This window comes from Rhinoderma darwinii, chromosome 5 (assembly GCF_050947455.1).
Source record: "Rhinoderma darwinii isolate aRhiDar2 chromosome 5, aRhiDar2.hap1, whole genome shotgun sequence".
Lineage (NCBI taxonomy): Eukaryota > Metazoa > Chordata > Amphibia > Anura > Rhinodermatidae > Rhinoderma > Rhinoderma darwinii.
The window spans coordinates 199,989,827-200,011,504 of NC_134691.1; the positions used below are offsets into that span (position 1 = coordinate 199,989,827).

At 43.2% G+C, this 21,678-nt stretch overlaps 1 protein-coding gene across 1 annotated transcript in view; it reads right to left on the reverse strand.

Moving 5' to 3' along the window:
• Nucleotides 1–20,923, reverse strand: part of PTPN3 (protein tyrosine phosphatase non-receptor type 3) — a 282,946-nt gene extending 262,023 nt beyond the window's left edge. Inside the window, exon 1 of the mRNA XM_075826850.1 lies at nt 20,580–20,923. The gene's annotated coding sequence lies outside the window, so the exon portion shown is untranslated. The remainder of the gene's footprint in view (nt 1–20,579) is intronic.
• Between the last annotated feature and the right edge of the window lie 755 nt (nt 20,924–21,678).

Sequence of the window (21,678 nt, forward strand, 5' to 3'; positions counted from 1 at the left end):
ACCATATATGTGTGTGTTGTTGTTGGGAAAAAAGTGGTTTTATTTTTACTGTATTTTTATTTTATTTTTTTTAAACTTGAACTATTTAACTTTTTATTTATTATTATATACTTAGTATACAAAAGCATTATTGCCTGTCAGTGTAAAACTGACAGGCAATCTATTAGGCCATGCCACTGGCCTAATAGGCAGTTGCTGAGGGCAGACCTGGGGGCCTTTGTTAGGCCCCCAGCTGCCATGGAAATCGATCAGCACTCCGCAAGGATATCCTTGCGGGGCTGAAGATGGGGTGACTGAGGGAGCTCCTAATGGGTTAAATTACCGGAATCAGAGAGCGCTTCTATTCCGACAGGATCCTGGCTGTGTTTAACAGCCGTGCTTCTGTCACTGATCTCGTGGGTACACTGGCAGTACCCACGAGATCAGAGCAACGGATATATCCGTCGCTATGCAAGAACTAGCACCTGCTTGTGACGGATATATCCGTCGCTTGTTGTTAAGGGGTTAAAGCCCTCATTCTTCCGGAGGACGACAAACAAAAATAAATAAATAAAAAATAAGAAGTTATATCCTGCAGAACCCCTTTAAACAGAATGCTGGCCAGTTTAAGAAGCACTGCATGCACACGACCGTAAAAAATTTCCCTAATTGTGCACCATAATACGGTCCGCAATTACGGACCCATTTAGTTCTATTGGCCGCGGACGGCTTTCCGTATCACTACGGATATGTGTCCGTGCCTTAGAACTGTACTGCAAAAGATAGAGCATGTCCTATAATTCCGTTGCAGGCAGTCCGTAGTGGAAATCCGCAGCAGACTGTTTTTCCATTACGTTCTATGGCTTTTTAGGTAACTTAGTCTAGACGTTGCGGGAAAAAGCCGTTCCAGAAAATAGGCTGCGGTGCAAAATTTTCATTATGCAGCACAGAAGCAGAGGATTTTCACTGCGGATTTCAGCCTTTGCAATGCAATTTGCGGCAAGTCCGCTGTGATATCCGCAACGTCTGAATTACCTGTCAAATATGAACATTTTGCAGATTCGTTGCGTAATTGCCGCAAAATCTGCAGCTGTAAATTTCTGCCACATCTGAACATGGCCTGAGACATATTAATATAGTCACTGTATTATGATGATAGCAGCTGAAAGGACTAAAAAGGTCCATCAAACTAATATAAATATATATCTACATACATTTCTATGGCTTAATATACATACATTATAGATGTTGCTTTTATATATATATATATATATATATATATATATATATATACCCACAAAAATAATATATATAGTTACATAATTGTTGTAAGATCATTGTGTTTATTACATTTATCATAGTTGCCAACATTTGAAAACATTTTCAAGAGACTATTCAGCTTTTACCAGGCTTGGTTTGCCAGGGTGTGGCTTGCAATGGGGCGGAATGGTCAGGATATACGGTTTTCCCCCACAATATTCCCTGTATACTGTGCTCATAATGAGGACCTTACAGTGATGGCAGCAAAGACCCCATAATTCAGACCACAACCCATACTTCAGACCTCACAGCCCAGATGAGACCCCTCTGATTACGCACCTCTCCAGACTCCTAAAGAGAAGATGGGAGCGGGAGAGGAAAATTACTCATTATTGCCAACCCTAAATCCACCCCTGCCTTTGCGGGACAATGCCCGGGACTAATATATGCCGGGATTGTCTTTAAAAAAATAAGGAAAGTCACAGAAAATTTAGGACTGTTGGCAACTATGATTTAGGACTAATTCACACAAGCGTATCCGATTTGTGTCTGTAAAAAATAGACGGTTTTTCATGCATATGAATGTCCATTTGGATTCCGTGTATCATCCGTTTTTTTCGTTTGCAAGCACTTCCTGGTTTTACTTTTCTTATTTTCACAAAAAACATAGGGGTTCCGTCGTTTTGACGGAATCAATAGTGTAGTCGACTACACTATAGATTCCGTCACAACGACGGAACCCTTGCACAACTGAGACAAACGGAAACCATTGGCACCGGATCTGTCACCATTGAAATCAATGGTGATGGAAATGGAAACCTCTGGTTTCCGTTTGTGTGAGTCAGGGCTCCGTTCTGACGGAAAGCTCTGACGGTACGGAGCCCTGACGCAGATGTGAACGAAGCCTAACATATAAAAGATGCAAGCAGTAGTTAAGAGAATATTTCGGGTTTTTTTCTCATCATTTCTTTAGCAACTGGTGCGTGAAAAACACACAGCACACAGATGTCATCCGTGTGCTGTCCGTGTTTTTCATGCACCCATTAAGTTGAATGGGCAACGTGGTCCGCAAAAACGGACCAAAATAGGACATGCAGTGAGTTTTACGCAACAGACACACATTGTGTGAAAAATCAGACATGTGAATAGCCCAATTGAATTGCATAAGTCCATATGCTGTCCGTTTTTTTAACAGACAGCACACGGACATATAATATGCTCATCCAAATAAGGCCTAACGGTTGCAAGCTAGTTTAAAACTTCATACACAAGCTAGGTCAATTTTACCAATTCATATCAACATAATTAATCAATTGCCAAAATCGTAAAGTTGATACTTTCTCATGTTGACATAACCAAAACTAGTTATTAAGCAGGCAATAAAATACAGTCCTGACTCCCAAAATATGAGATGTTGGCTGATTAGCCGAAGTGAAAGGCCCAAAGCACACATCTCCTCTGCTCTGCGGCCTCCTCATTGCTTGCCAGGTACAGCCCCATACATGCGTTCGTGGCTATGCCTGGTACTGTAGCTCTTTCAACTGAATGGGACTGCGTTCCAGGGACTACCACTACCGAATGTATGGAGTTGTGCCTGGAGCATTAAAGGGGTTTTCCACCTTCTAACAACTGATGACCTGATGATAGGTCATCAGTATATTATCAGTGTGGCTCTGACACCCAGACCTCGCATCGTTAAGCCGCACGTGGCATGCAGGCACCGATGTTATGGCACATAATGCTATGTTGGCTCCTTACATAGCATAGCAGGGGTGCAGCAGAGCTGCAGTTCGGCCGCTATTCCGTTGCCTGAGCCAACGGCTTCCGGCAAGTACTTCCGATGCCCGGAGGCACTGAACCAGCTGATCTGTGCAGGGTCCAGGTGTCGGACGCCCACAGATCATGTACTGATGACCTATTCGGTGGATAGGTCATCAGTTGTCAGAAGGTGGAAAACCCCTTTAAGTGCCGAAGTCAGACCCCCACTGATCCAATATTGATGACCTATGCTAATGTAATTAATATCAATGTCCCGGAAAAACTGCATGCTGGAGGAGGGGAGGTTGGGGGGAGCTGACCGGAAAGGGGAACATTTATGTGAAGTTTTCCACAGTGGACATTCCGGCTGAAAAACTGTACCACAATTTGGTGGTGCGGTTTTTCGCCCGGAATACCCTGCGGCGCCCATGGCAGATATGATGTGTGCTTTTACGCAGTTATCCGCCCTGTGTGATCAAGGCCTAGTAGTGCATTTTTTTATGCGTTTTTAGGTGCAGTTATTACATTTTGATGCGGAAACAGGTGCGGATTTTATGCTGCACATGTTACTGCATACAGATACAATTCTGAAACGGAAACACAAGGTAAATTGACACGCTGATAAAATACGCACCACAGGTCAATTTGCATGCAGAAAAAATCTGCAACGTATAGATGACATTACTTGAAATCTTATTTACTATGCTGGTACTTTATTACTCTGCAGATTTGCCGATGGAAAATCTGCGCGGCAAATCCACACGCAATACGCATCGTGTGCATTTGGCCTTAAGGATGTACCCATTAACCTCCATCCCACTAACCTCAGCTTCTGTATATTTCTATATCTTGGTGCCACACAGGTCTCCTGACATGTCTGCTTTGCTAAATAATTGTATTCCCCATAAGATAACAATTCTGGAACATATTTTCTTAAAACTCTGCATTGTTCCAATTCTCTTTTATTCCTCCTGGAAAAGTATGGGTGTTACCAGTTGGGGGGGGGGTCTGTCTCTACACAGTCCGACAATGTTCAATCAGTGCTCACAGTGCCAGACTATGACAAGTTGAATGGTAACACCCAGTTGTCAATTTAGTTATACATTTCCAGGAGGAGTAACAGAGGAATGGAACAGTGAACAATGCTTAAAAAAAAAAAAAGTATGTTCCAGTATTGTTGTTTCATGGTGAGCATGTCAGGACAGCTAACAAGTCCTCTTTAAACTGGAATTCTACCAAATATGTTCTTTACAGACAGAGGTAGTCAGACCTGGGAAGTTCTTCAAATTCATTAGCTAAACCAAGTATGTATGAAATTATTATTTATTTCCTGTTGCTTACATATTCTGTACAAGGATGGTCATCTTTCACAACAGTTCCATATACTTTAGATGTCGGCCGAATCATCGTTCGACTGACAGCTATTCCTCTTAAAGAGGCTCTGTCACTACATTATAAGTGGCCTATTTTCTACATAATGTGATCGGCGCTGTAATGTAGATTACAGCAGTGTTTTTTATTTAGAAAAACAATCAATTTTGACGGAGTTATGACCTATTTTAGCTTTATCCTAATGACTTTCTTACTAGACAACTTGGTGTTTTTACCTTTGACCATGTGGGCGTTGTGGAGAGAAGTGTATGACGCTGACCAATCAGTGACCAATTAGCGTCATACACTTCTCTCCATTTATTTATTCAGCACATAGCGATCTTGCTAGATCATGATGTGCAGTCACTTACTCACACATTAACGTTACTGAAGTGTCCTGACAGTGAATAGACATTGCTTCCAGCCAGGACGCGATGTCTATTCACAATCCCGACACTTCGGTAACGTTTGTGTGGGACTTACAGCACAGCAAGCGTAATCTCGCAAGATAACGCTGTAAATGACAGCTTACAGCGAGATCACGCTTGCTGTGCTGTAAGTCCAACACAAACTTTACCGAAGTGTCGGGATTGTGAATAAACATCGCGTCCCGGCAGGAGATGATGTCTATTCACTGTCAGGACACTTCAGTAACGTTAATGTGTGAGTATGTGACAGCACATCATGATCTAGCAAGATCACTATGTGCTGAATAAATGAATGGAGAGTAGTGTATGAGGCTAATCGGTCACTGATTGGTCAGCGTCATACACTTCTCTCCACAACGCCCACTTGGTCAAAAAGTAAAAACACGCCCAGTTGTCCATTAAGAAAGTCATTAGCATAAAGCTAAAATAGGTCATAACTTGGTGAAAATAGATCGTTTTTCTAAATAAAAAAAACACTGCTGTGATTTACATTACAGCGCCGATCACATTATGTAGGAGATAGGGCACTTATAATGTGGTGACAGAGTCTCTTTAACTACCCTACATATATGCAAGCGTGCATGTGTTCTCAATAGTGATGAGGGAGAAAGCCACTGCTAGACTCCTCTGGCAGTGGCTTATCTACAAATGAACAAAAGAATCGGGCATGTTGAAAATCAACATGCTGGATCCTTCTTTCTCCCAAAATCGAGTCAATTATCGGGCAAACGTGCATTCATATGAACGCTCATGCCCAATCATTGCCCTTTGTAAACAGGGCAACGATCAGCCGATAAACAAGCAAACACTCGTTCATCGGCTGATCGTATAGTTTATGCAGCACAAAACATTATCGCTGTCAGCAGCACATCTCCTTGTGTAAACAGGCAGATGTGCTGCTGACATGATAGAAATGTATGGGGACGAGCGATCGTAGTAACGATTGCTTGACCCCATACATAACCAATCATAGCTCCTTGTAAAAGGAGTAAATCAGCACCAATCAACCAGTCTCGCTGATCGGCGCTTCTTTTTACGGCCAAAATTGGCTAGTGTAAAATGACACATAGGGCACGTTCAGACGTGGCGGAATTGCTGTTGAATTCTGCTCTGGACAGTCCGCAGTGGAATTCTCCAGCCGCCATTTTTTTCATTTCTTTCTATACATTTTTAGGAAAGTTAGTTCAGACGTTGCAATAAATTACTTTGCAGAAATTAGGCTGCGGTGCAGATTTTTCCCTCCGCAGCATGCTCTTACCATCGCGGAGAAGCAGAATTTCACTACGGATTTCAGCCTTTGCAATGCAAAAACTGAATGAAATCTGTGGCAAGTCCGCTGTGATATCTGCAACGTCTGAATTACCTGTCAAATATGCAAATGTTCCATCTAGATGACTTTACCAAACAAACATTGTCGTTGCCACATCACAGAATGACATCACTAAAGAGATTAGCTCCCGGAGTGTAAAATGTTATAAAATACATAGCATGCTCTAGTAAATTCTAATTTACATTCACGACGACAGCCTTCTTACTCAATGATGAGATTTCAAAACATGGTTAGTCACATTTACAGGTCTTCCCGTTTAATAGTCATTGCATAATATATAGACGTTGATAATCCACTCAGTTCTTACTCGGTTTACAATGTGATTTTTACTACTCACGGTATATAATGGGGGAACTACAGTCTTAGGCTATGCTCACACGGTAAACAAAAAATGGCTGCAAAATACGGAGCGGTTTTAAAGGGAAAACATCCTCTGATTTTCAGCCATTTTTTAAGCATTGAGCGTTTTTGAGGCATTTTTTTACGGACATTTTTGGAGCTGTTCTTCTAATGATCCAATGAAAAACATCTCTAAAAACGTCTCAAGAAGTGACATGCACTTCTTTTTTTACGGGGCATTTTTTTACGTGACGTTTTTACAAACGCCGCGTGGGAGCGAAACACCGTTTTTCCCATTGAAATCAACAGGCAGATGTTTGGAGGTTTTCAGCTTCCGTATTTTAAGCGTTTTTCGGGGTAATTACAGCCTGAAAAACAGCTGAAAATAAGCCGCGCGAACATACCCTTAGGCCTAATTCACACGAGCATTTCAGTTTTGCGTCCGCAAAAAAAGGAAACATTTCTCACGCGTTGCAGTTCCGTATGCCATCAGTGTTTGTTCCGTGTGGCATCAGTTGTTGATGTCAGTGTTGGTGCATACTTTTTTTTTTTCTTATCTGCATTTCAAAGAATTGGTGCCTGAATCACGGACAGCACACGGATGTGCGTGCGTGTGCTGTCGGTGATTTTCACGCACCCATTGACTTCAACACTGCATGTCTTAATGGCCCAATTGAATTGCATAGGTTCGTGTGATGGCCGTCACACGGACGTATTCAATGTTGGTGTGAATAAGGCCTTATAGAAATGGAAATACGGCTCAGCGCAGATCAGCTGTGACTGGATTGTAGGAGTAGAATTGGAGAGAGCCGTTGAATGACAGAAACAACCTCCTTAATTGTGTAAATAGATTGTGAGCACTGACATATGGCACGGCCTAGACATGCATATTGTAGCGCTTCTAGCATCTGTGCCGCCCTCAGCTCCTTTCCAAAAGGATCAACACATTCTTCCTAAGTCATTCCAGTTTAATTATTGCATTCACAGTCCAACCGAAGCCTATATATCTGCCAGGGCATTCATTTTACTTTTCTAAAATACAAATTTCAATCCAACACGAGTTTATAGCATGAGCTTTAGGGCTGATTCAGACGTGCGTGGCGTTTTTGCGCACTCAAAACATGCGGCGTTTTGCCTGCGCAAAAGCCACTTACCTGCTCCGTGAGGCAGCATCATATGATGCACGGCTGCGTGCTTTTCGCGCAGCCGCCATCATTATGACACGCCATTTGGATGTTTGGAAACATTCATCCTTTTGACAGCTGGTGCGCGAAACAGGCAGTTCGCACGGAAGCGCTTCCGTGCGACCTGCGTGGTTTTCACGCACCCATTGACTTCAATGGGTGCGTGATGCGCAAAATACGCGGAGATATTGACCATGTCGCGCTTTTTGCGCAGCGGACAAACGCTGCGCAAAAAGCACGGACTGTCTGTACTGCCCCATAGACTTGTATTGGTCTGTGCGTGGCGAGTGAAAACCACGCGGCCCGCACGGACGCAATACACGTTCGTGTGAATCCACCCTTACAGTTAGACCTTTAAGAACATAATGGAGAATTAAAGAGGTATTCTCATATTAGGCATTTTAAATTCCATTAAGGATTGATAGGTGTGGGTCCTACGATTCCCGACCGCGCATTTTCCATACACTTCAATAAAGAGGCGGCCTGGCCTGGCTTGTGCTCGGCCGTATATGAGAGTTACGGAAAGAGCCAACCAAGCAACACTTACGTTCCACGACTCTCATAGATTTCAATGTAAAGGGTGCCCGGTGAGCATGACAGTGCCCGGTCTTGAGGTATACAGTGCACTTTTTACTGTAACTATATACGGTTATGCTGCTCAGCTTTACAACCAATAGGGGTATGTTCACACGGCAGCGTCCGTAACGGCCGAAATTACGGGGCTGTATCCAGGAGAAAACAGCCCCGTCATTTCAGCCGTAACGGCATGTGCAGGCGCTTGAACGCCGCGTCCATTACGGACATAACTGGAGCTGGTTTTCCATGGAGTCCATGGAAAACGGCTCCATTTACGTCTGAAGAAGTGACATGACACTTCTTTGGCGCGGGCGTCTATTTACGCACCGTCTTTTGACAGCGACGCGTAAATATACGCCTCGTGTGAACAGACAAACGTCAGCCCATTGCTTTCAATGGGCAGATGTTTGTCAACGCATTCAAGCCGTATTTTCGGACGTAATTCCAGGCGTAAAACGCCCGAATTACATCCGTAAATAAGCCGTGTGAACATGCTCCACTCTATTGGCCTCAAGGACGCGGCTCTCTCTTGGTTTTCCTCCTATCTCTCTGACCGCTCGTTCAGTGTGTCATTTGCTGGTTCCACTTCTCCTCTTCCCCTTGCTATCGGGGTTCCTCAGGGATCAGTCCTAGGTCCGCTACTCTTTTCTCTCTACACAGCTCCTATTGGACAAACCATCAGCAGATTTGGCTTCCAGTACCATCTCTACGCTGATGACACCCAATTATATACCTCTTCCCGTGACATCACCCCTGCTCTAATACAGAACACCAGTGATTGTCTGTCCGCTGTCTCTAACATCATGTCCTCTCTCTATCTGAAACTGAATCTTTCTAAAACTGAGCTCCTTGTGTTCCCACCATCTACTAACCTCCCTAAACCTGATGTCTCCATCTCTGTGTGTGGCACTACCATCACTCCTAAGCAGCACGCCCGCTGTCTCGGGGTTATTTTTGACTCAGATCTTTCCTTTACTCCTCACATACAATCACTTTCACGCTCCTGTCATTTTCACCTCAAAAACATCTCCAGAATCCGCTCTTTTCTTACGGAGGAAACCGCCAAAACTCTCATTGTTGCTCTGATTCACTCTCGTCTTGACTACTGTAACTCATTACTAGTCGGTCTTCCCCTCACTAAACTCTCCCCTCTCCAATCTATCCTCAATGCAGCAGCCAGGCTCATCTTTATGACCAACCGCTACACCAACGCCTCTAATCTGTGCCAGTCACTGCACTGGTTGCCCATCCCCTTCCGAATAAAATTCAAACTTATTACTCTCACCCACAAAGCTTTCCACAGTGCTGCACCTCCTTACATCTCCTCCCTCATCTCTGTCTACCACCCTACTCGGGCTCTACGTTCTGCCAACGACCTTAGATTAAAATCCTCCATAATCCGAACCTCCCACTCCCGTCTCCAAGATTTCTCTCATGCTGCACCCGTCCTCTGGAATGCGCTACCCCAGACAATCCGATTAATTCCCAATATCCACAGTTTTAAACGGGCCCTGAAAACACATCTATTTAGACAGGCCTATAACATTCCCTAATCTGACTCCTTTCCATGGCCCTCCTTTTAGATTAGTCATCAGAATAAGATTCCCTCACACTCCTTCTCTTCATGTCCGCCATACACGGATACTGGCTGGTGACCGGCTCATGCAACTTTATGTTACCACCGCATGTGTATAAAAATGGCCGGACCATTGTACAGAACAAACACTGTTAGGGTATGTTCACACGGCGGGGGTCCGTAACGGCTGAAATTACGGGGATGTTTCAGCCTGAAAACATCCCCGTAATTTCAGCCGTACCGGCATGTGCAGGCGCTTGAACGCCGCGTCAATTACGGCCGTAATTAGCGCTGCTATTCATTGGAGTCAATGAATAGCGGCTCCAATTACGGCCAAAGAAGTGACAGGTCACTTCTTCTACGCGGGCGTCTATTTACGCGCCGTCATTTGACAGTGGCGCGTAAATATACGCCTCGTGTGAACAGACAAACGTCTGCCCATTGCTTTCAATGGGCAGATGTTTGTCAACGCTATTGAGGCGCTATTTTCTGGCGTAATTCGGGGCAAAAACGCCCGATTTACGTCCGTAAATAGGCCGTGTGAACATACCCTTACACTTTGTGTCTCCTTTATTTTCTCATAGATTGTAAGCTCTTGCGAGCAGGGTCCTCACTCTCCATGTTTGAACTGTAAATGATCTTTGTCACTATGTAATGTCTGATATTGTTTGTTTCATGTCCCCTCTAAATTGTAAAGTGCTGCGTAATATGTTGGCGCTATATAAATAAAGATTATTATTATTATTTATACCCTAATAGTAAAAGTGTCCCTATTCTTCTTCTTACAGAGAAATGCCGGCATACCCCTCTACGCTTCATAGAGAAAAACTCACATTCAGCCATATCTGTTAACTTGGGAATTAGGGTTCTTATCCCCAGTCAAACAACTTTTGGCCAACACCTATTTAATGTCTATGCCATTATTTATCTAATGTCTATAACCAAGTAAAAGGGGTTGTCTTTTTGGCACCGTTCAGACAGAGTTTTTTGACAAGTTTTTTGACGTGGAAATTGCCGGGGTTCCGGTGGCTGCAATGGCAACCGGAGGCCTAATACTGGCCTCCCGGTCTGCCTAGCACGCAAACGGTCAAGATCCGCCCGGCGGCGGAGCCTGATCGGCTTCCGTAGCTGCTGGCAAGATGGCGCCGGCTCAGGAGCTGATCCGGTGTCATCAGCGGTGGATGTCAAATGTATGTTACAGCTGACATCCACCTGTAACGGCAGGAACCGGAGCTAGCTCCGATCCCTGCCATTAACCCCTTCGATGCAGCAATCGAAAGCGATTGCTGCATCGTAGCGGTTACTAGCAGATCGCCAGCCCTGACAGGCAATCGGGACTGGCGCCTGCTGCTATGGCAACAGGAGACACAATGGTCTCCTGCTCTGCCATTACGGAAGCCGATTAGGCTCCTCCGGGAGGCGAAGCCTAATTGGCTTGCGGTCAGTGAATAACTGACACATCTAATACATTGCACTACGTAGGTAGTGCAATGTATTAGAAAAAAATAAATCTGACAGCTGGACCTTCAAGTCTCCTAGTGGGACTTGAGATAAAAAAAGTGTAAAAAAAAGTGAAAAAAATAAAAGTTTGAAAACAATAAAAGTTTCAAGTAATAAAATAAAACACAATCCCCCTTTTACTCTTATCAAGTCCTTTATTATTGAAAAAAAATAATAAACCATACGTATTTGGTATCGCTGCGACCGTAACGACCTGAGGTATCAAAATATTATATTATTTATTGCACGCGGTGAACAGCGTAAAAAAAAACTGTAAAAAACTATATCAGAGTTTCTGTTTTTTGGTTACTTTGCTCTATAAATATAGGAATAAAAAGTGATCAAAAAGTCGCACGTATTCCAAAAATGGTACCTATAAAAACTATAGCTCGTCCCGCAAAAAACAAGCCCTCATACAGCTCCGTCGACAAAAAAAATAAAAAGTTATGGTTCTCACAACTTGGCGACAGAAAAAATACATTATTTTCACAAAAGTAGTTTTATTGTGCAAAAAGTTGTAAAACATAAAAAAGTGCTATAAATTAGGTATCGCTGGAATTGTACGGACCCGCAGAATAAAGTTAACATGTAGTTTATAACGCATGGTGAACGCTGTATAAAAAAAACTAAATAAAACTATGCCAGAATTGCGGTTTTTTGGTTTACCTGACCTCCCAAAAAATAGGATAAAAGGTAATCATAAAGTCGCATGTACCCCAAAATGGTACCAATAATAACTACAGCTCATCCCGCAAAAAACAGCCCGGATACCACTACGTGGCTCCAATAAGTCAGGAAATAAAAAATATGCAGTTGTGCCCGATGGGGAACATTTCTTCTGTTTGAAGGGGCGATTTATCAAGGACCTAAAATTAGGGAACCAGGAAAGGGAGGGCCCAAACATATCCGCTGGAAGCGCCTGTGCCCGTATTATACCAGGACAACACTTCCCAGCAAAATTCCCCAAACTGCATAGGCGCGGAGTGTGGATCAAAAGGGGGATAATAAAGGACGCCACATATCAGTGCGACACCGGCCTGTGCAGAAAGGATTGCTTCACAGCGTAACACACATCTATGGATCATTTTATTGTTTTTTTTTTACCCCATTATTATACCACCTGACTATGCCCCTTATATACTCCGCCCGGCTTACATGTACCACCACATTATAAACCAAAAACACCAGCAATACTCAAACAAATCTACTACCAAGCAAAATCCGCTCTCGAAAAGCCAAATGGCGTTTCCTCCCATCTGAACCCTACAGCGCCCCCAAACAGCAGTTTCCTTCCACATATATGGCACCGTCTTACCCGGGAGAACCCTTTTAGCAATTTTTGGGGTGTGTGTCTCCAGTGGCATAAGCTGGGCACGACATATTTGCCACTGAATGGCATATCTAGGGAAAAATATAAATGTTTAATTTGCACCATCTGCAGTGCATTCATTTATGGAAAAGACCTGTGGGGTGAAATGCTCACTACACCCCTTAACAAATGCCTTGAGGGGTGTAGTTTCCAAATGGGGTCACTTCTCAGGGGTTTCTTTTTATTATTTCACATCTGAGTCTCTGCAGTTGTGAACCAATACTTTGTAAATCGCCAAATTAGGCCTCAATTTTACATGGTACGCTTTCACTCCTGAGCCTGGTCGAATGTCCAGGCAAAAGATTAGTGCCCCCTGTAGGGTGTTTCTAAAACCAGGAAACCCAGCATAATAATTAGAGAGCTGTCTTGTTATGGTGGCACAAGATGGGCACCACATATTGTCCACATATCTGTGGAAAAAATCCCATTTTCACTCTGCAACATCGAGTTCACACTAATTTCTACAAAACACTGGCAGGGTTAAAATGCTTACTACACCACTAGATAAATGCATTGAGGGGTGTAGTTTCCAAAATTGGGTCACTTCTGGGGGGTTTCCACTGTTTTGGGCCCACAGGCGCCCAGAAACATCTGCACTCCAAATGGCGCTCCTTCCCTTCTGAGCCCTGCCGTGTGCCCAAACAGCAGTTTATGACCACATATGGGGTATTGCCGTACTTGGGAGAAATTGCTTTACAAATGTTGGGTTCTTTTTTTTTCCTTTATTTGTTGCGAAAATGAAAAAATTTGCACTAAAGCTACGTCTTATTGAAGAAAAAGGATTGTTTTTATTTTCACTGCCCAATTCTAATAAATTCTATGAAACATCTGTGGGGTCAAAATGCTTACTACGCCCCTAGATGAATTCCTCACGAGGTGTAGTTTCCTAAATGGTGTCACTTTTTGGGCGTTTTCATTGTTTTGTCCCCTAGGGGGCTTTGCAAATACGACATGGCCTCCGCAAACCATTCCTGCTCAATGTGATTTCCAAAAGCCAAATAGCGCTCTTTCCCTTCTAAACCACGCCGTGTCTCTAAACAGCCGTTTATTACCACATGTGGGGTATTGTTTTACTCGGGAGAAATTGCTTTACAAATTTTGTGGTGCTTTTTCTCCTTCAGTCCTTGTGGAAATGAGAAAAAATAAGCTAAACCTACATTTTCTTTGAAAAAATGCAGATTTTTATTTTCAGGGCATTCCAATAATTTCTGCAAAAAAACTGTGGGGTCAAATCGCTCACTATACCCCTAGATAATTTCCTCAATGGGTGTAGTCTCCAAAATGGGGTCACTTGTGGGGGGTTTCCACTGTTTTATCTCCTCAGGGGCTTCGTAAATGTGACCTGGCCTCCGCAAACCATTCCTGCTAAATGTGATCTCCAAAAGCCAAATAGCGCTCTTTCCCTTCTCAGCCCTGTCGTGTGTCCAAACAGCCGTTTATTACCACATGTGGGGTATTGTTTTACTCGGGAGAAATTGCTTTACAAATTTTACGGTGCTTTTTCTCCTTCAGTCCTTGTGGAAATGAGAAAAAAATTAGCTAAACCTACAATTTCTTTGAAAAAATGACAATTTTAATTTTCACGGCCTACTTCCAATAATTTCTGTAAAAAACCTGTTCGGTCAAAATGCTCACTATACCCCTAGATAATTTCCTTGAGGTGTGTAGTTTCCCAGATGGGGTCACTTTTGGGGGATTTTGACTGTTTTGGCACCGCAAGAGCCCTTCAAACCTGACATGGTGCCTAAAATTTATTCGAACAAAAATAAGGCCCCAAAATCCACTAGGTGTTCCTTTGCTTCTGAGGCCGGTGCTTCAGTCCAGTAGCAGGCTACGGCCACATGTGGAATATTTCCTAAAACTGCAGAAACCGGGCAACAAATATTGAGTTGCTTTTCTCTGGTAAAACCTTCTGTGTTATAAAAAAAATTGTATTAAAAATTTATTTCTGCAAAAGAATATGAAATTTGTACATTTCACCTCTACTTTGCTTTAATTCCTCTGAAATGTGTAAAGGGTTAAGACATTTTCTAAATGCTGTTTTGAATACTTTGAGGGGGGAAGTTTTTAAAATGGGGTGACTTTTTGGGGGTTTCTAATATATAAGGCCCTCAAAGCCACTTCACAACTGAACTGGCCCCTGTAAAAATGGCCTTTTGAAATTTTCTTGAAAATGTGAGAAATTGCTGCTAAAGTTCTAAGCCTTGTGATGTCATAGAAAAATAAAAGGATGTTCAAAAAACGATGCCAATCTAAAGTAGACATATGGGTGATGTTAATTAGCAACAATTTTGTGTGGTATAACTGCCTGTCTTACAAGCAGATACATTTAAATTGAGAAAAATGCTAATTTTTGCAATTTTTCGCTAAATTTTGGTGTTTTTCACAATTAAATACTGAACATATCGAGCAAATTTTGCCAGTAACTTAAAGTCCAATGTGTCACGAGAAAACAATCTCAGAATCGCTTGGATAGGTGAAAGCATTCCGGAGTTATTACCACATAAAGTGACATGTCAGATTTGAAAAATGAGGCTCTGTCAGGAAGGTCAAAAGTGGCTAAAGAGGGAAGGGGTTAAACAAGAAAACGGTATACACAGTGCAATAACGTATTAATATAGAAGTGTTGCAATGATTGAAAAAAAAAAAGGATTGGGAAAACCCCTTTAAGGGGTTGTCTTGGCTGTGGCTCCAGGGAAATTTATGCTGGACATTAAAATGAATGGCTGACCGTATAATACATGGACGGGCCGCATCTGCCATAGCCACTTTGTACCTCTCCGCTCTGGCTTATAGAGGGGGCCTGCAGCGAGGACCCCCTCTATGACGTTCATATGCCCTAATAGGTCATATGGAAAGCAGAGGTCTTCATGAGATAACTCCTTTACGAGTTAGCGCTATCTATAAAAGAACGACAGAACATGTGCATTCACTGAATTAGTTTGGCTTCCTAGGACTTGCTCAGTTCTCATGTAAAACAGTGCCCATAGAAATATAATGTCCCCAAAAATGAAATGAGATGAATAGAAGTAGTGCGTGTTCGGACTTCCCAGAATTGTTACATATTTTCAGTTTTGCCTTACGCACCGAAAATCCGCGACAATTTACAGAGCAATACATGTGGATGGGGCTTTCAAAACCTGAACGGAATTGAGAGCATTCTGCAGATTTTCTTACTACGGGATTTGAAAGTACTTTAATGGTACATCCACACGTAGCGGATTTTGCAGTGGATTTCACCTTACACGTTGGAGGCATGTTCTGGGCAGATATGCTGCGTCAAGCTTCGCAGTGTATCCACCTTGAACACCGCAGGGAATGCCATCCGAAAAATCGCAGCACATTGTGGTGCGTTTTTCCGGCGGAACTTCCACTGCGTAAAGCAGTGCCGGAAAAATTAAAAAAATCGTTCAAACTTACCCACACTACTGCTAATGTAATACGCTGCAGATTTTCCACAATTAATCCGTTGCAGAAAATCTGCAGTGTTTACGCGGTGTGTGTTCGTACCCTGAAGGGGGGAAATCCGCAATGAAAATGACAAATCTGAAACATAGTTGACATGCGACATATAAATGGGGTTTTGAAAACTCTATCCACATTTTTACTGTACTTTGCGGATATGCGAAGTGGATTCCGTACCCTAAGAGTATGTTTCCACAGGCAGAAATAGACAGCAAATTTGGCTGCGCATATTGATGGTGATATCCACAGCTGTTTCACCTGCAGTTTTAGTGTGAAGCAATAATTATGTGCACCTGCGAAATTCTGCACTTTTTACTGCAAATCCGCTACGGAATCGCTGTACAAACCGCAGCACAACTGAACTTGCGATATTTAGTTTGGTATTTATGCTCCCCATTCTGGTCCATGGGCCAAACATGCATCATCACCACACAGAATCCTCCCTACAATTGAATATCACACCCCTGATCACTTTCTGCACGACTTTTCTGCGATTTATTTCCGAGTCTGATTAGCCGAGCGGTATCACATGTTCATGGTCTAGAAAAAAGTTATGACCACGTGGCCCTGCTACCCCTGAAGCACTCTATGGGGCAGATTTACTGAGCTAAATGCACCGGAATTCTTGCTCAATTTGAGCTAAAACACTGGTGTACACCTTTGAAAAAAAAAATATTTTTATTTTCCATAAAACAGTGTATCAGTGTGTTTGGTGCAACTTTGTAATTACTTTTTATTAAAAATAATTTTAACTTTTTCAGATATAGCTACTTTGTATTCTGTATACAGAGAATCTGTATCTAGCGCCGAATCCTGTATCCGTCAGGTCGCGGCACTGACATGTTCAGTGACAGCGGGTCCTGTATGTCTCTAACATGCAGGATCGAGATGTTATCGATCACATCTAAGTTCATATCTTACATGTGATCGATAACAGGTGGAGCCTGACCTGCTGTCACTGAACCCGTCAGTGCCGCTGACCTGACGGATTCAGGTCTCAGCGCAAGATACAGCTGCTCTACATACGGGATATAAAGCAGCTGTATCTGAAAAAGTAAAAATACGAGGGTAAGTCAAAAATTATCCGCACTCCGGTTATATTAAAACTTCTGTTGGCCGCACTTTCTTATCAGCACTTTTCATACGAGGTCGCTGTCTCCCCAGTCACTACTGCTCAGGTTTGAATGTATTAAGTCTATTTGAGACTGCGGTGCGAGAAACAATGGCTGCCTCACTTGTGATATGCACGAAAGAAGAACAGAGTGCAGTGATTTGTTTTTTGTGGTCTGAGGGTGTCTCTGAAGCCGATATTTATCGAAGACTTTGTGCACAGTATGGAGAAAGTGTTTTGTCACAAACGAGTGTGTATAAATGGATAGAGAAGTTCAAGGAAGGTCGCAGAAGTTTCAGCCATGAAGAAGGAGCTGGATGCCCGTACATGTGAACTGATTCTATTGGATAGGTTATCACCTGTTTGGTTCCCTGAAAGAAGCCCTACGAGGAGGAAGATTTACGTCTGATGAAGTGGTGAAGACAGCGGGGCATTCGTGGCTCGCAGCTCAGCCTAAAACATTTTTTAATGTGGGAAAACGAAAGCTTGTTGACTGATGGACAAAGTTTATTGAAAAGCAGGGAGATTATGTATTTTCTGAAAGTGGATTAAAATAAATTCTACAGCCAGAGTGCGGATAATTTTTGACTCACCCTCGTAATTTTTAACGTTGCCCCAAACACACTATTTTGTTTTTTTTTTAATTATAATTTTCAAAGGTGTACATCATTTTTAAGCCAGAATTATATGTTTCAGACTATTTTTGAACCGCACTAGACAGAACAGTGTCTATAAAATGGGCGTGGCTTACACGCACACAAAATAAATATTGTTTAAAGTAAACCAACCAAGAGGGTGTGTAAGGAAGAGAAAAGTGTCAAATAAGATGCACCAAATCTAACATATAGCATGCACCACTGTATAAATGTGGTGCACCTTCTGCCTGCCTGGTCTAGATTCAAAAGGAGTTCCCTGGGCATTTTATATTGACGGCCTATATTCAGGATGGGCAATCAATACCAGTTCGGTGGGGGTCTGACTCCTGGAACCTCGCTAATCAGCTGATTGAAGGGACCGCGGTATTCTCCGCCACAGCCTTTTCACCGTTTACAGGCACAGCGCCGTACACATCCGTAATCTTTGCCTGGGACTGACAGAGCTGCAATCCCAGGCACAGTCGCTACAGATGTGTACGGCGCTAACATTGAAGAGGCTGCGCGACTTCAGTCAGCTGATCGACAGGAGTGCTGGGAGTCGGACCCCCACCGATCTGATATTGATGACCTATCCTATAGATAGGACGTCAATATAAAATTCCTGGATAACCCCTTAAACCTCCTTCACAAAACCAAATTTTATGGCGTTTTAAACTGCATCAAAAATCGCTTCTAAATACGCCAGCAGTTTTTAAATGAAACATGCGTTTTTTGTGTTGTTTTTCATTTTGTACATTTTTTTTCTGGTGGTTTTGAAGTCCTATGGAGTAGTGTATGGGAAAAACCGCCTGAAAAAATTCCATACCCGGAGTATGATGCGTTTAAAAGAAAAAAAAAACAAAAAACACTAAACCACAAAATTGCCTCAGAAATGTCACAAACCAAGACGCGGTTGTGTATAGTGCATTTTATATTTTACTATAGACTTGAATGTCTGTTTGCACTCAAAACACATTAAAAAAATGCAGCAAAAAAGCCGTTAATAACGGCAAGAAAAACGCAGCTAAACGATGGATGTGAATCCGTAATAATAAATCTGCCCCTTAACTTTATTAGGGGGCAGTCACACGCAGCAGATATTGTTGTAGAACTTTTCTGCGACTGAAAATCCGTTCCATTCATCTGAATCCATGAAATCCATGCACCTTCTGCATTCAGATGTATGGACCGGGTTTTCAGCCGCAGAAAAGTTCTGCAACAAAATGTGTGAATCCACCCTTAGGCCTCAAGCACACTTCAGGGAAACGCTTCATTGTGCTATCCGTTTTTTTAACGGATAACACACTGACCCATTCATTTCTATGGGGCCATGCACACTTCCGTTAGTTTAACGATTTTGTGCTTCCGTTCCGCGAAAAATAGAACAGGCCCTACTCCTCTCTGCCATCGGTGTGCGGTCCGTGATTCCTGGATTCGCGATTTACCGCCATACATATAGCAACGGATGTGCGCTTGAGGCTTTAAAAGGTGTCTTCCTGATGACAGATTCCCTTTAGTCATTGTATAAAAGTTTAATCAAACTCTAATATACTTTGCACATAAATTCCTCACAGATTTCAAGCTCTCTGCTTGCAGGCAGTGAATAATTCACAAGCTGAAAACCTGACCTGAAAATGTGCTGCTCACGCAGGACTTGCCACAGCATATAACAACTCTCTACTAATGAAACCAGCAGCTGTGTGAGCAGGACCAGTTTCCAGCCACTAAATATAAACAATTACTGTTTCTATTCACTGACAGCATGCAGAAAGAATAGCACAGCATTGAAATGAAGCCGTTTAGTGAGTAAGCTGGGCTTATATTTAGTCAAATATTAAATATAGAATAAAACCAAAAATCGGAACTAATGCTGACATCATAATATTCAACGTTCTGAGGTATCGAATCATATCAGCAGCACATACGTATTATTTGTTTCCTCAGATAAACTGAAATATACAAAAGTATCAACACATTCAGCCATCTTTTCAACTAACTTTATTTATAATTGATATGTAGAACAGTATATAAGGCGCTAGACAAGGCAGCAGCAGCTAGTGCATTCCTGAAATGGGATAAGTCCAGCGGCAGCTCCCTTCCCCCTCTCACACACATCGCACAGCAAGAAACTCCTCAGGCTCAGGGTAAATATTGATGTTAGTTGCAACACTGAAAAACGAGTGTAGAGCAAAGCCAAGCTCTATGTTCCCATCCCATACCCGCCCACAGGCTTGTGGAGAAGGGCTAAGTCCATTCTCAGGAAACCAGTGGAGCCAAGTTTACCATGCTCTATCAATGCCATGTTCACCACCCACAGGAACCTATGCCACACAAGGTTGGTTCCAGGCTGGGCAGGAAGGCTACGGTGTAGCTCAGCTAGTACTGCAATGACTGAGGAGGCAGAGGTGCATACCTATGCTTGTAGTCGGGGTGACATCTCATGTTTCTAGAATAGACCCTGCATGAAGAGAGCTGTGCCTTCCATAAAAGTTGACAGGGTGGCATGGTGTTGTACCCTCAGACAAGCCTGGGAGTAGCAGTGCCCTCCACCTATGTGCCATGCATAGACCTGCAATGTGAGTCTCCTCTATGCCACCGCTTCAGAACTTGGTTCAGTGTTTCTAGGGAGCGCCCATTACAGCGAGCTGACAGGTCCATAGAGGACAATGCACACACAACGCCTCACTGCAGTTATTACCTGCACCATCCAGATCCTCGTCCAGTGCTGCTTCACGTTACTCTCCGAGCAGTCCTTCCCTCCACTCCAGGGACAGATCCCACTGCCAGGGTCCCGGGATCCTCCTGACAAAGGAGAGCAGGTGGTGCTGTTCTGTGATCCAGGAAGCAGAGCCCTTCACTGTCCCACTCCCAGCGGCCGCCGCCTCCTTGTCCTCCCCCAGTCCTCCTGTCAGTACGAGGAGGGGGGGCTCCACCTCTCACACAGGCTATGTATATTTTATAAGCATTGATCAGTGCGGAATACTACCGTAGTGACTGAGGTGTCCCCGGGAAGAGGCTGTGATGGCTCCTGCTCTCCTCAGCCCTCCTCTAATGTGTGTGACATCAGCTGGATCCTCCCCCGAGTCACTTCCAAAAGCAGATCCTGGATATCGGCTGTAGGTGATCGTAGAGCAGAGGACGCTGACAAGCAATGGACGCTCGCTGTGAACTTCCCAGAGTGACTATAAAGCCATGGGAGGGGGAAAGACTGTACACACCATAGGGAACGTTCATGGGACATAGAATTTGAGGTGAGGTTCTGGATCACGGACCAAGTTTTCCCTTGGAAGTGCTGAAATTGGTCCTTACAGGGGAGAACTTGTTCCAATATACGGCATCCGATGACGCATGCTGCAACACCTTGCGTCTAAATGCGTTTTTTGCTATGCTTTGCGGCGAAACATGCCATTTTGTTGCAATTTTGAGAAAATTGTGGCAAAACAATGTGGTTTTGCTATGGTTGTGGCAAAAAAATGCACTTTGACTGCAACATGTGAACCTAGTCATAATATTGGAAGATATGATCCATGTGATACAGATACCTAAACAATTATTGCATGAGGCCTTACTTTCACTTATGTTTATTTATTTTACCCAGCCACCCAACTTTCCACTACTCAGTGCCCCTCCAACTTTCTGTACTTTAGCTCTTTCCATTTCCTTCCATTCTTCATCCAACTTTCTGCAGATCCCCATTCACCCAACTTTCCAAAACTCTGTAGTCACCCAGCTTTCCGCAACTTCACACTTTTATCCTGTCACCCAACTTTCTGCAGATCCCCAGTCACCCAACTTTC